The sequence below is a fragment of the Nicotiana sylvestris genome, chromosome 2 (genome assembly GCF_000393655.2).
Source record: "Nicotiana sylvestris chromosome 2, ASM39365v2, whole genome shotgun sequence".
NCBI lineage: Eukaryota > Viridiplantae > Streptophyta > Magnoliopsida > Solanales > Solanaceae > Nicotiana > Nicotiana sylvestris.
In genome coordinates this window covers 144,180,169-144,194,247 of record NC_091058.1, presented here as the reverse complement: position 1 = coordinate 144,194,247, position 14,079 = coordinate 144,180,169, and positions in this window count along the sequence as shown.

The window sequence follows — 14,079 nt, the reverse complement described above, 5'->3', positions numbered from 1 at the left end:
CAATAGTAACTTGATTTGCCATGATCTTTTCTCACAAGCGGTTAAGCAAAAAGTATGGGCCTGCTCTGATACCATTTGAAAGTGCAAGAGGGCGGTGAATTGTAATTTTTTTTTCAAGGTAGTCGATTAATTTGTGTTCTAGTCGACTGAGCTTTTCAAAACTGAATATAAAAAATAAATAGTAGAAAGTAAATAACACAGAATATTTTATACTGGTTCGGATTCAAAGTGAATTATACGTCCAGTCCCCTTGGGTTACAAGCTCAAGTATGAAGTGGCTTAGTACATATGGGTTAATGTTGTTATACACCAACAACTTTTGTCACTTTGTTCTTCTATCTATAATAGATACAATACCTCACCAGTGTTCTTTTCTCTCTCTCTTCTCTTCTTTGTTAGACAAAAAATTTAAAGCAAACTACAGTGCTTGTTTGAAGTAAAATAAGAAATTGAAATTGGTTCGATCAAAGTATATTTTTCCAAGGCTGATACAGTAGGTATTAATACTTCATGAGGCATTCATATCTTATAAGTCTTTTGAGAGATTTCAAACCCAAGGGAGTTGTTCTCAAAAAGGAATCGTAGATTGATTATTTCCAAGACTAATTCTTCTATTGATTTGCCTTGACTCGTAAGCTTGATTTATTTCTTCTTTTAATGAGAGAATATTTTCATTGTCAAATTCTTTGATTTATATTTTTATTGGTGTCTTTAAATATAAGAATCTTCCGCGGATGATTTGTTGCCCTTGACCTCCTTTAATTGAGATCTTTCCCATAATACCCTCTTTGATTTGATTTTGCCAGCTCCCTTGATTGATTTTTCTGCTCTTCTTTCCTTTTTTGTTTTGATTCTTTTATTCCTTCATTCTATTGCTCAAAGTTGTTCCTGCACATAAGGAGTAATTCTTTATTTTATATTATTGAAATCAACTTAGATCTAACAAGTCGAGCATTTGATAATACAATCATCATTTAGAAAGCCATTAATCACTTCGAAGAATTGAAGGGCTCTAAAGTTAAGCTAATGGTTAAAACCGACTAGGAGAATGCTTTTGATAGAATGGAATGGCCTTTCATCTTAAGAACTATTACTTCAAATTTCTCCAAAAACTACTAAGCTTATTATGGTTTGCATCTCCACCTCCCAAATTGTTGTTTTGGTAAATGGCTCTAAGACTAAATTTTACAATCCCTCGAGAGGTATTCGACAAGGTGATCCCATGTCCCCCTATATTTTTATAAAACTGCTATCTATTTACATTAGCCACCAAGTTAAAATTGCCCTTTGGAATCCCATAAAACTTAATCATAGATTCCCCTTTATCCCAACTACTTTTGTAGACGATCTTACCTTAATAGACCATGCTAATGAAAAACCTTTCCACATGATCCAACACTACTTATCCTCCTTCTGCCAATTGTTAGTTAAAAAATGAATTTCACTCAATCCAAAATAGTTTTCTCTAAAAGTTGCATTCAATCGACTAGAAATTTGTTAGTTGACATCCTTAATATACTAATAAATTGTTTTTGGTAAATACTTAGGATTTCCTATTGTTAATAGCCACCCTAAAACATTTGATTTTTGTTATCTCATTGATAACATGAATAAGTTCCTGGTAATTGGAAAATTATTTTTATGTCATTAGCTAGTAAAGCACTTATTCAAATTACTCTCAATGTCCTACCAATCCATACCATGCAATATTTCCTTCTCCCTCCTCTTATCTAAAAACATATAGATAAAATTCAAAGAGACTTTCTATGGGGTACTACTTCTTTCTCTAAGGAAATTCACCATCTTATATGGGATACGGTTACTCTCCCTAAGCACAACGGAGGTCTTGTTCTTCGTAAAGCTTCTCACAAAATTATTGTCCTCCTAATGAGTCTTTCTTGGCATTTATTTACTCATACCTCCTCACTATGGACCAATATTCTTATTAAAAAGTATGGTTCTCGCCTTAGGGCAAACAATTATTCCTTCATCTGGCGCAATATTCTAGTAGGTTGGAACATATACTCCAAAGGCCTTTTGTGGGTTATTCGGAATGGAACATGTGTTGACTTCTCAAACTCAAATTGGCTCCCTTTCCCAATCACTCCATAACATGATTTACGACCCTTTAATCTTTAATTAATCTAACCTTAGGATTAGCGATATGTGAAAAAAATAACAACTGGAAACTATTCTTATTATTCTTTGATCTACCCAACTATATTGTTAATATTATCCACTTTGTGGATTTACCATATAGTGATGTTACTACAGATACCCCTAGTTGGTCCCTAACCTTAAATATCTTCTTTTCCACCATATCCACCCTACTCCTTATCTACACAACTAAATGTAGTTATGATGTAGCTGCATTTACATGGATTTGGAAACTTAATACTCTAAAAAAATCAAGCACTTCCTTTGACAATGTACGAATAATAGACTCCCTACAAGCCAGTAACTTAACCATATTGGCATGCATATTGAAATTGGGATGTATACTACTTCGTTAAATCTCGAAAATTTACACTGGATTAATGCCCTTAGAGGTACCACGCCAATACAAATTTGCTTCTTTCAATATCCTGGTAAGACTTCATTCCTTTTTTCATTCGGCATCTATGGATTAACAGAATTAATAATATATTCCAAAAATTATGCCAACCACTTACCTGCAATCTCGTCTATGCACGTGCCTTAGATTATATCCGCCATTCCACTATCCAAAATTGTGATCACGCTAGACCCCATAATGTTTTAGTGCGATGAACGCACCCATCATCCATCAATTTAAAATGAATATTGATGGTGATTTCATTAACAATTACAAAAGGGAGGTATTAGCGGAGTCTTATGAAATTCCAAGGTGAATGGATGCTTGGGTTTAGCAAAACCTCCTTTGGGCACACTCCCTTATTCATGGAACTCCAGGCTCTAAGATGTAGATTACAACTAGTAGTGGAACACAATTTGATGAACCAATAAAAATTAAAATAGATGTTGCGAATATCCCACAAATACTGGAATTAGAAAATTGTCCTCCCTATAATAAACATAATTTCTGATTGCAGGTATTGGATAAGGAAATTGGAGAATCCACTAAGTCATCACAATTTTTGTGAAGGAAATCTAGTTGCACATGAATTAGCAAAGCGGGCATCCAACCAGGCCAACGTCCACTTTACAACTATCTATTTTGAAATGTCCGAACTAATTCTATTAGATTTTATGGCGCTACTACTACTTATTAAAGTAGGGTATGTTAGCTATGTGGTAGTTATGTTAGCTAATCAGGGGTATTTTAGCCATTTACCCATTTAGACACGTTACTCGTATGAGGAAACTGTATATAACAACACACTGTATTAATAGAGTTAGTTACATAGATAATGAAATCATCTTCTTCCTCATTCTTCTTCTTCTCTCTATACTAGTATTCTTCCTAATCATATGCAATTGTGTTTTCCACTAGATTTGTACACAGATTCTATCATATGATAAATGGTACTTGGGCCTAACTTAACCCCAAAAGCTAGCTCAAGAGGTGAGGATTGCCCAAGTCCATATAAGGAGATCACCCATCCCCTTCCTTGTTGATGTGAACACCCTCTCTTACGCCCAAGACTGGACATCTGGAGCGTGGATAATCATGTGGGCCCAACATTAGAAATCAGGATGGGTCCTGCTCTGATACCAAGATAAATGGACCTTGGGCCTAACTCAACCCCAAAAGCTAGCTCTAGAGGTAAGGATTTCCCAAGTCCATATAAGGAGATCATCCATCCCCTTCATTGTCGATGTGGGACTTAATTAACTTATGTATAAATCTAGCAGAAAATACAATTGCATGTGATTAGAAAGAAAACCAGTATAGAGAAAAGAAGATGAGTGAGAAAGAAGATGATTTCATTATCTATGTAAGAGTGTTGGTTATATATAGTTGCCTCACACGAGTCACGTGTGTAAAATAGGTAAAATAACTAAAATACCCCTGACTAACTAACATAACTACCACTTAGCTAACATACCCTACTTTAATGCCCCCCCTCAAGCTGGAGGTTGGAAGACATCCAACACTTCGAGCTTGGAACCTTGTGAGTGATGCTTAGCGACATACATACCTTTTGTGAATAAGTCTGCAAGTTGAAGAGCAGAGGTGACATGGTGTGGTGCAAGAAGCCCATAATTGATTTTTTGTCGCATAAAATGGCAATCTATTTTTGTATGTATAGTGCATTCATGAAATATGGGATTCTCCACAATTTGAAAAGCGGACTTGTTGTCACAAAACAATTGGAGAGGTTTGGAAATTGGTATCCCCAGTTCTTCAAGAAGGCCAGACAACCAAGTGACTTCTGTTTCCACAACACCCATACTTCTATATTCTACTTCTGCTAAGCTCCTACAAACTATTTGTTGCTTCTTAGATTTTCATGAGATCAGAGAACTCCCTAACTTGACAAAATATCATGTCATAGAACCTCCTAGTATTTGTAACGACCCGGCCGGTTATTTTGAGAATTTAAGCTCCGTTTGGTAGTGTAAGGTCTTGAACAACTTCATATTATGTGTATCTACTTATGTGCATGGTTTAATTCAGTTACGGGATGATTCAAAATAGAATTGGAAGAAAGAATCTAGTTTTGGAAGCTTAAGCGGTGAGAATTTGACCGAAATTTGACTTTTATATAAACGGCTATGGAATGAGTTTTGGATGATGTCAGTAGCTTTGTATAGTGATTTTGAACGTAGGCATGCATCCATATTTGGATTTGGAGGTCTGTAGGGTAATTTGAGGCATTTTGGTGAAAGTTGGAAAAAGTTGAAGTTTGGAAAATGGAGAAGTTTGACCCATAGTTGACTTTTATGATATAGGGGTTGGAATGCAACTTCGAGAGTTGGAACAACTCCGTTAAGCCATTTGGGACTTGTCTGCAAAATTTGGCGTCATTCCGAGTTGGTTTGATTGGTTTCAGCACGAGCTTTCGAAGTTGGAAGATTTGGAAGTTTATTGTTCGCTTCATGGCGCGATTTGCATTTTTTGGCATTGTTTGATATGATATGAGACCCCGAACGAGTCTGTGTTAGGTTATAGAACTTGTTTGTGTGTTTAGACGAGGTCCCGGGGGCCTCGGGCGTGTTTCGAATGGGCTATGAGTATTTTTACTCCTATTTTGAACTATTGTTATGTCTTCTGGTGTCCCCTTCTATGCGATCGCGAAGGCTTATTTGGTGGCTTACAGTTTTCCTTCTTCGCTTTCGCATATTCTGGTCCGCTATCACGTAGTATGATTCTTCTTTCTCCGCGTTCGCATCTCAGATTCCGCGATAGCATAGCTTAGTCGTAATAGCTGGCGTAATCCCTTCTCTCTTTTGCGATCGCATGCATCAACTCACGATCGTGTAGTGTAGTATTTGCCTCAGCATTTCTCCTTTTTCGCGATCGCAATGGTCTGTCTGTGATTGCGTAGTTCAAATTTGTGGTGGCCATTATTTCCTCTTCGCGATCGCATCTCATTTTCTGCAATCGTGATTTACAATTACCTTGGCAGGCAAAATATATTCCCAAATCGAGAGTTAGACCATTTTTATCATATTTTGACTTGTAGAGCTCGGTTTTGAGCGATTCTTTGAGGGTTTTTCAAGCAAGACGATTGGGCAAGTGTTATTCACCTAGAATTTAATATATTTCATGATTTTATCTTTATTTTTATCATTTAATTTGTGTTTTGAGTTGATCAAAATGGTGGTTTTTTAAGAAAGTTTTCAAAATGAAAAATCATGATTTGAGGGACCAAATAGCATCGGAATTTGATAAATTTTGTATGGTTGAACGCATCTCGGAATGGGTGTTCAGATTTTGTCAAATTTGTCAGGTTCCAACCCGAGGGTCGACTTTTGGACCGATTTTTGGATTTTGTTAAAGATTGAGACTTTAAGATGCAGAATAGTTCTTATGAGTTTATTTGTGCTTTGAAGTTTTGGTTAGATTTGAGCCGTCCGGAGGTCTTTTCACCCAAGAAGTTCATTTTAGACTATCGGTTTGTCTTCCTTGAGGTAAGTATCTTGCCTACACTTGTGTGGGGGAACTACTTCTTAGGATTTGAATCTTCTATGTTGATTGTAATTCATGTACGCAAGGTGACGAGTGTGTGCTCGGACTTATTTTGTTGAAAGTTGGCTTTTTAGGGATTCTTAGGTCATTATATTCACTGAGTATGAAGCTTTTATTGCTATGATTGAGTTTCCTATTTACCAGTTTCACCTCCACCTGCTTTAATTAGAATTAATTACTTTATGATTCACTCTTATTGCCAATTTGACTCTATTTGACTTAACTGAAGATTTTTACCTCTCCTATTGTCATGCTATCTTTTCATAACTGCTTATCTTTATTGGAAATCATTATTATCTCTCCAGTAATTGTTTGTTCTAAGTTGAAGTTATGATTATCTTTCCGCTGCACATCCTTAATTGAATTTGTTGCATATTCTTTGTAATTACGCAAACTTAAAAGAAGTTTAGATATCCTATATTTAGTTGACATGTCCTTATTTGGAACTATTTGACTCGTGTTAGCTTCCTTGTTGTTGAACTACATATTTTGGGATCATTGTTACATATTATCTTCTCCCTTGTTGAGTTGTTTTTATTACGCCTAGTATTCTCTATTGTAGTTATTCCTTGTGAATGAGTTCTACCGTTTCTTTGTTATTTAAAGTTCTTGAGTTGGTTTACTTGTCGTACTTGGTATTATTGTCATTGTTGTTGTTGTAATTGTTGTGATGATGCACGAGGTTTCTGCCGTGCTGTAATTTTTATCTATGTTGATTGTTCTGCATATTTACTTTGGGACTACGGAATGGTATTCCGGGAGATCCCCCTGTTTTGCATATTTACTTTGGGACTATGGAACGGTATTCCGAGAGATCCCCCTGTTATGCATATTTACTTTGGGACTATAGAATGATATTCCGGTAGATCCCCCTGTTCTCTATATATACTTTGGGACTACGGAATGGTATTCCGGGAGATCCCCCTGCATATTTACCTTGGGACTACGAAATTGTATTCTGGGAGATCCCATTGCATATTTACTTTAGTACTATGAAACTGTATTCTAGGAGATCCCCTTGTAAACATCCTACGTATTGTCCGTACTTTTCCTTATGCTTACTAGCTGGTATGAACTATGTTAGGACACTTGCAAAAGCATACACGTAGCTAAGCACCCTTATCGGATAAGAGGTTTCTTGATATATTTGAGTATAGATGCACACCCTTGTTCACTTGCCTTCCATGTGATAATGGATCTATGTGGCACGTGAGTTGTCAGTGCGATTATAAGGTGTGATGAGGGCACATGATGCCAAGTGTTAGGGTTCAGGTATTGAGACTCGTGAGTTGTAATTCATCCGAGGTTCGATACTTCATGAAGGTTGTTGACTAAAATCAAATGTAAAAGTTGTCATAGTTGTTGAGTTATTATTTGCCATTGCCGTATCTGTGGTTTTGGATTTAGGTTATGTTTTCACTCACTTTTTGTGTCGTTATTATGGTATTCCGCTGATACTTCTCATTTCCCCTTCTTATTGTAATTATTGTATTATTAGTCATATTGCGTAGTTTTCATATACAAATCATGTACTATTGTTCCTTTACTTATACTTGTTCAATTTATGAGACCAGTAGGTGTCTTGATTGTTCCTCGTCACTACTCCATCGAGGTTAGTCTTAATACTTACCGGGCACCGTTGTGGTGTGCTCATACTACACTTCTGTACATTTTGTTTTGTACAAATCCAGGTATTGATTGTTAGTAGCTGTGTGGATTCTTGCCGAGGAGACTCAAGGTAACCCTGTTGCTGCATTCGCATGTTTCGGAGTCACCTTCCTATTTTATATTCACACTGTTGTACTTATTTGCATACAGTTGTATTTAGAAGTTGTAGCAAACTCTGTAGAGCTTATGACTTGTACCGCTGGTTCTGGGAATTGTAGATTTTAAAGAGATTTATATTTCAAATTGTTAGAGGTGATCTAAATAATATTGTTGTTAGGCTTACCTAGTCCCTAAGACTAGGTGCTATCACGATACCCAAATGGAAGGTCGTGACAGTTTAAGGCAGGCTGCCCAATCTGCATCACATTATGTAGTCAAGTTGTTAACTGGCTTTCCATGTAGAAGAACTCCTAGACCTAATGCTCCCTTGATATACTTGACCACCCTTAAGGATGCATCCATATGAGATTGCTTTGGACTTTGCATGAAATGGCTCAATATTAGCACTGCAAAGCTAATGTCAGGTCGTGAATTGTCAAATGCAATAATGTCTTCTAAATCTGGATCTCCTAGATTTCCCACATGGGCATCATACTCTGCTGTGGTAAGCTTTTGAATCAACTCCAGAGGTGTTGAAATAGGCTTAGAGCCACTCAGACCTACACCTAAAATCAACTCAAGAGCATATTTTCTTTGGTTCAGTAGAATCCCCTTTTGTGATCTGAGGACCTCTATACCAAGAAAGTATCTCAGTTCTCTCAAATCCTTCACCTTGAATTGGTTTTGTAATGTCTTCTTAGCATCATTGACTAGATGAGGACTGCTTCCAGTGACCAATAGGTTATCTACATGAACTAGTATGATGACCATATATGAGCCTTGTTTCTTGAAGAACAAAGAGTGACCAAAAGTACTCTGTAGGAAGCTATGTGTGATCAAGGCATCTGTTAGCTTTATGATCCATTGTCTTGACACTTGTTGCAACCCATATAGTGACTTTAGTAGCAAGCAAACCTTCTTATTCCTATCTATGAAAACCTTGTGGCAAGGCCATGTATACTTTTTCATATAAGTCACCTTGTAAGAAGGCATTGTTTATATCCATTTGATGCAAATTCCATCTTTTTGCTGCAGCAATGCTGATAATGGTCCTAACAATTTCAATTTTTGCCACTGGAGAGAAAGTTTCATGGTAGTCTAAGTCCTTTTTTTGATTGTAATCTTTAGCCACTAATCTGGACTTAAACCTTTCTACTTCTCCATTTTCTTTATGTTTTATCTTATATACCCATTTTGATCCAATGGCCAACTTCCCTGGTGGCAGATCAACCAACTTTCATATGTTGTTTTCCTCTAGTGCACTTATCTCCTACTGCATTGCCTCAACCCATCTGCTATCTTGGGCAACTTCCTTAAATGAACTAGGTTCAGTGTGTGCGGAGAAGGCATTCAAATAAGATTGGTATCCTACAGTGAGGTTTGCATATGAGAGGCCTTGTGAGATATATGCTGTTGTCCGTGAATTTCCCTTTTGTCACATAATCCTTTAGCCATATAGGTGGTCTAGAGGGTCTTATTGATTTCCTGACATCAATCACAACATCTCCTTCAGGTGAAATGCCTCCAACTTCTCCAAATACATCTAAAGCTAAAAATCTGAATTAATGCTGTTTATATCTGCCCCTTCCTGATTCTGTGATGATAACTGATCAATATTGTGTGCAGCTAATTCTTCATGTAGCTGATTTTGTGGTTCTGTTTGTGTGATGATTGGAGATGTACTTTCAACTGGTTATGAGAATTAGGTTGAGAAGTGTTAGGATTAGAGGGTATCTCAATAGGTATTAGATCAGGAGGGTCTTGTGGGAATATGTCATCTAGGTCTGAAGTCATTCCTTTGAAAGGAAATACTTGTTCTCTAAATGTGACATCTCTGCTCACTAAAAATGTCATGTTCTCCAAATCATACAACATGTAGCTGATCATGTACCAATTCCACACTATTAAAAAGTAGGAAGAGAGGGTCGCAATAGCTTTTACCCGATATGAGGGTTGGGATTGATTTTCACAGGGAGCTAGTAATGGAGTCGAGTATCTATCTAGACTAGAGTTGTGTAATTGTTCCAAATGTTAGTTCCATATTTTTTTTGGTTTTTTATTATAAACTACTATTATCAAACTATTAATTGAAACTAGATTATGCTACGAGATAACTACTAAGTTGTATCTAATGAGAAGAAATGCACTTGGGTCGTGACATTACCTAGGTGGCTAATTGAGAGGTAGATGTTACTAAAGTTCGATTGACGTAATTGGGGCTTATGCTATAACCATTGCACAATTTTACCCCCTCTCACACCTCTCGGTAGAGAGAGTGATTTTGCCCAATTGACTCTCTCAAGACCAAACGGGTAGGCAAATTATCTCAAGCAACTATGATTCAAGTTGGGTAATAACTCTCTCGAGGTTTAACCCTTTAATTGGGACTATCAATTCTCTTGAGTCCATCCCAATTCCTTGTTGGGTCAATTTTGGAGACCTAGGCTCTCTTTCTCAAGAAGATCCAAGTCAACTTAGCACAAACCAGTGTTTGCAACCACCAATTCATAGATTAAACCATAAAATTTACCCAAATAACAAATACCCATAGTCAATCTAATAATATATGGCAACACCCATCAATTACCCACACTAGGGTTGAGCCACAACCCTAGATAATGGGTTTACCTACTCATGCTTGAAGAAGAAAATAGAGAAATAGATGAAGAACAAGGTATATTAATTAAATGCTAAATGAAAATACAAGAATCTATCGTTAATTTAAAGCTAAGATGCCAAATATGGCTACAGATGGGGTTCCCACGAGCGCAGCTAAGTTCTGGATATATCTCATGACCTAAAAATGGTAAAATGTTCTATTTATACTAGGCTAGAAAAACTGGACAAAAATACCCCTGCATGGTCAGCGCGGGCCGCATAAAATGGACCGCGGATGCGCTAGGCTCTTGGACTTCAATTCTGGGCTCTCTGATTTGGTCTCTACGGACCGCGTAGAATGGACCGCGGCCGCGGAGGCAGCTGGCGCGGTCCGCACAATCGTGACCGTGGACCGCATGGCTTGAACTTTGGCATTTTCATCTCTCTAAATCTCCCTTCCACGGACCGCACAAAAAGGTAGCGCGGCCGCGGAGCCGTAACCACGGACCGCGAAATGTGTACCGCAGCTGCGTTACCTGAAGCCCATTTTTGCCAACTCTCTGAATCTCTTTTCCGCGGACCGCACAAAATGATAGCACGGTCGTGGAGATTTCACTGCGGACCACGAAATGTGTATTGCGGCTGCGTTACCTAAAGCCTGGTTTTGCCTTCTCTCTGAATCACCTAGCGCGGCCATATTCGACTTTGTGCAGACCGCACTAGACTTGTTTGCCCGTTTTCCCTCAGTTTACTTTGTCTTTTATACTTGAGCAGGTTTTCTTCCTTTTGAGCCAATCTTTGACATTTCGTCACTTTGTCGATAAAACCTGCAATCAAGCACAACTTATGAGCCTTTTGGGACTAATTTGTAACAATTGATAATCAAAGCATAGGCAACAAGGAGCATGAAACTCGCTAAAATCCCTACTTATCAACTCCCCCAAACTTAAGCCATTACTTGTCCTCAAGCAAACAAAATAAGACTCACCCTTTAAGGGAAAATCCAAGTATTTCCAACTATCCTAAAGTAACCTCAACAAGAATCAATTGGGACTAACAATTGCTCTCAATACGAATGAATCATTAACAACATTTAAATTTTGAAAAACTATGGATCAAGTGTGACACAAGAGCTTCAAGAGTTGACTCATTACATCAAAGAACTCTCTCAATTACTTTGGTCATTGTGGAACCCAAACTCACACATCCTCAACTCTCCCTAAGCAAACCTCGCCTTATAGAGTATTAGCACACAAACCAAGGTTAATGGGAATTCACTCATCTCTCTCAAGGAAAGGTCACAAGTCCGGCTCTAAGTACCATATGCTTGCCCCTCATGTAAGTATCCACTAATGTAAGGATCCTTCAACTCAAGATCATATAGAGCTTTTGAGGAGTCAATATGAAGGCTTTTGGTTCAGGGTAAGAAAAGTTTTTGGTCTAAATGGGTTCCATCTTCCCTTAAGCATTTCTTTTGATTCATTTGGCACAATTCTCTTGACTCTTTGAGTATATCACTTCTTTTTAAGAGGTTAGAGAGACATAATGTCACTCTTTTTATTGCACTTCAAAGCGTTTCTCCTTTTTCAACTTTTTCCACACCTTTTTCTCTTTTGTTTTTCTTGAATCCTTTTTTATTCTTTTTCACATTGGGCTTTCTTTTTGTCTTTTTCTTTTCTTTTCTTTTTCATTTCCTTCGCTTTAGTACCTCTTGCCACTTTGTTACCTCTCTTGTCTCTCCCCCCAAACTTAGACTTTTGCCATTGCTCAAGGGAAGATCGGGTGCCAAAAGAGGGTATATTTTAGAATGGGTATAGGCTTATAGTATTGGTTCTTGAAAGAAAAAGGTTTAAGACTCAAAAGGGTTAACTAGGGAGTATATCATTGGTGGGCTATGGAATTATTCAACTATCATTTGGATCAAGAAGAGCCTATAATCACTTCTCAAGCCAAATTTCACTTAAGATTTCGCCTCAACAGACATTCAGGGCAAGTTCTAGACCATTGGCTCGGGACTTGGACTCACAGTTTGATTTCTCACCACACAAGCTCAAGGATTGCTAAAGACATAGAGTCGGGGGCCCACAACAACCTTTGACACGATTAAGCACACAATGGTCCCGAAAGACCATATGATGATTGTTTGGTCAACACAAGAGTCTTAAGGTTGCGACTTTCACCATCCTAAATACAACAACTTGTCTTTGACCATGGTATCAAAGGCAACTGTGTTAGGCCCAAGTGAAGCTTTGCTTGAGGTAACCTTAACTACAAGCTACCAAAAATAAAAACAAAAACGAACTCAAACCCTTAAGAAGGTTGTCACGCCATCCATTATCGGGAAGAGCCACCCGGTTCACACAATACTCCACCTTTGGAAAGACCGTGGCATTAAGAAAACTAAAGGCTTATTGAAAGCGCCAAAAATGAAACAAAAAGATACGAGCCTATCTAAGAAGCTAAAAACAAATTTTTTTTTACGAAAATAGGAAATAGAATGAATATGTACATTAGGGGATTTGAATATACAACGGGGGATGAATATATAAAATAATGTAACTTTATATACAGACCAAATGAAAGATAAAAAGTGCAATAAAAGTAACTAAACGTAAAATTATATACAGACCAAAGATGAAAATCAAAAAGACATAAAATGTAACAATATATACAGTCATCCAAAAATGTAGGGCGCACCCCCTCAAATAAAAGCTGGCATTGTCCCCAATGCCAACTAAACAATTAATAACCTAAAAAAAGTACACGGAAAGGATATGGGAACTCCCTAAGTCGTGTCCATCTGCATGGGATCATCAGTGGTCCCTGTGGCCTCTGTTTGCGCGGGAACCTTAGACTGGTTCCTGGTCTCCTGCTGCTCAGCTGCTGGGACTGGGGCCTAGACCTGGACGGGCTAAATATCAGGAACATCCTGTGGCTGACTGGAGGGAGCCTGCGGTGGGTCCGCCAACTGGATGATCGCCTCATCTGCACTAGGGAGCTTCCTCTTCTTCTTTAGAAGCCTATATGTCTGCTCCTGCTGTGGCTTTGCTGCTGGTACTACTGCTAGAGCTGGATCCTCAAATAGCAAGTCTAAAGGAAGCTGGTCTACCTTCATTTTGTCCACATCCGCTCTAAGCTCCTTCACAGACTCCTTGGAAGCTCGTGTTTTGCGTAGCTTCTTGTGCTCCCTGGCAAGCTCATTCAGGGCCTTGCCATGTGAATCTACTACCTTAGCCAAGGCACCCTGAGTACTGATGATCTTCCTGGTTCTCCAGGATCTTCATCAATGTATCCTCAATGGCCTGTGGAATCTGTGCTGGCTGTGGTGCCGACTGAGCTGTAATGGTAGAAGTCAAGGTGGACAACTTGGATGACACAACTGACATCTAATATTTCAAGCTATGAAGTGTCTGGCTTAGCTGATGGGCAGTAATAGGATGGGCCCGGGAAGATGGAATCCTCGGGCCAGCTGAGTAGAGGGACCAGCAGTAGTGGAAGGTCCGAGAGGCATGTCAGCAACTATGGAAGCAGGCGCAGTGGAGGACTCTACCACAACCGGCTCTTCAGACTGGTTGGTTGGGGCAGAAGCAGGCGGTTTG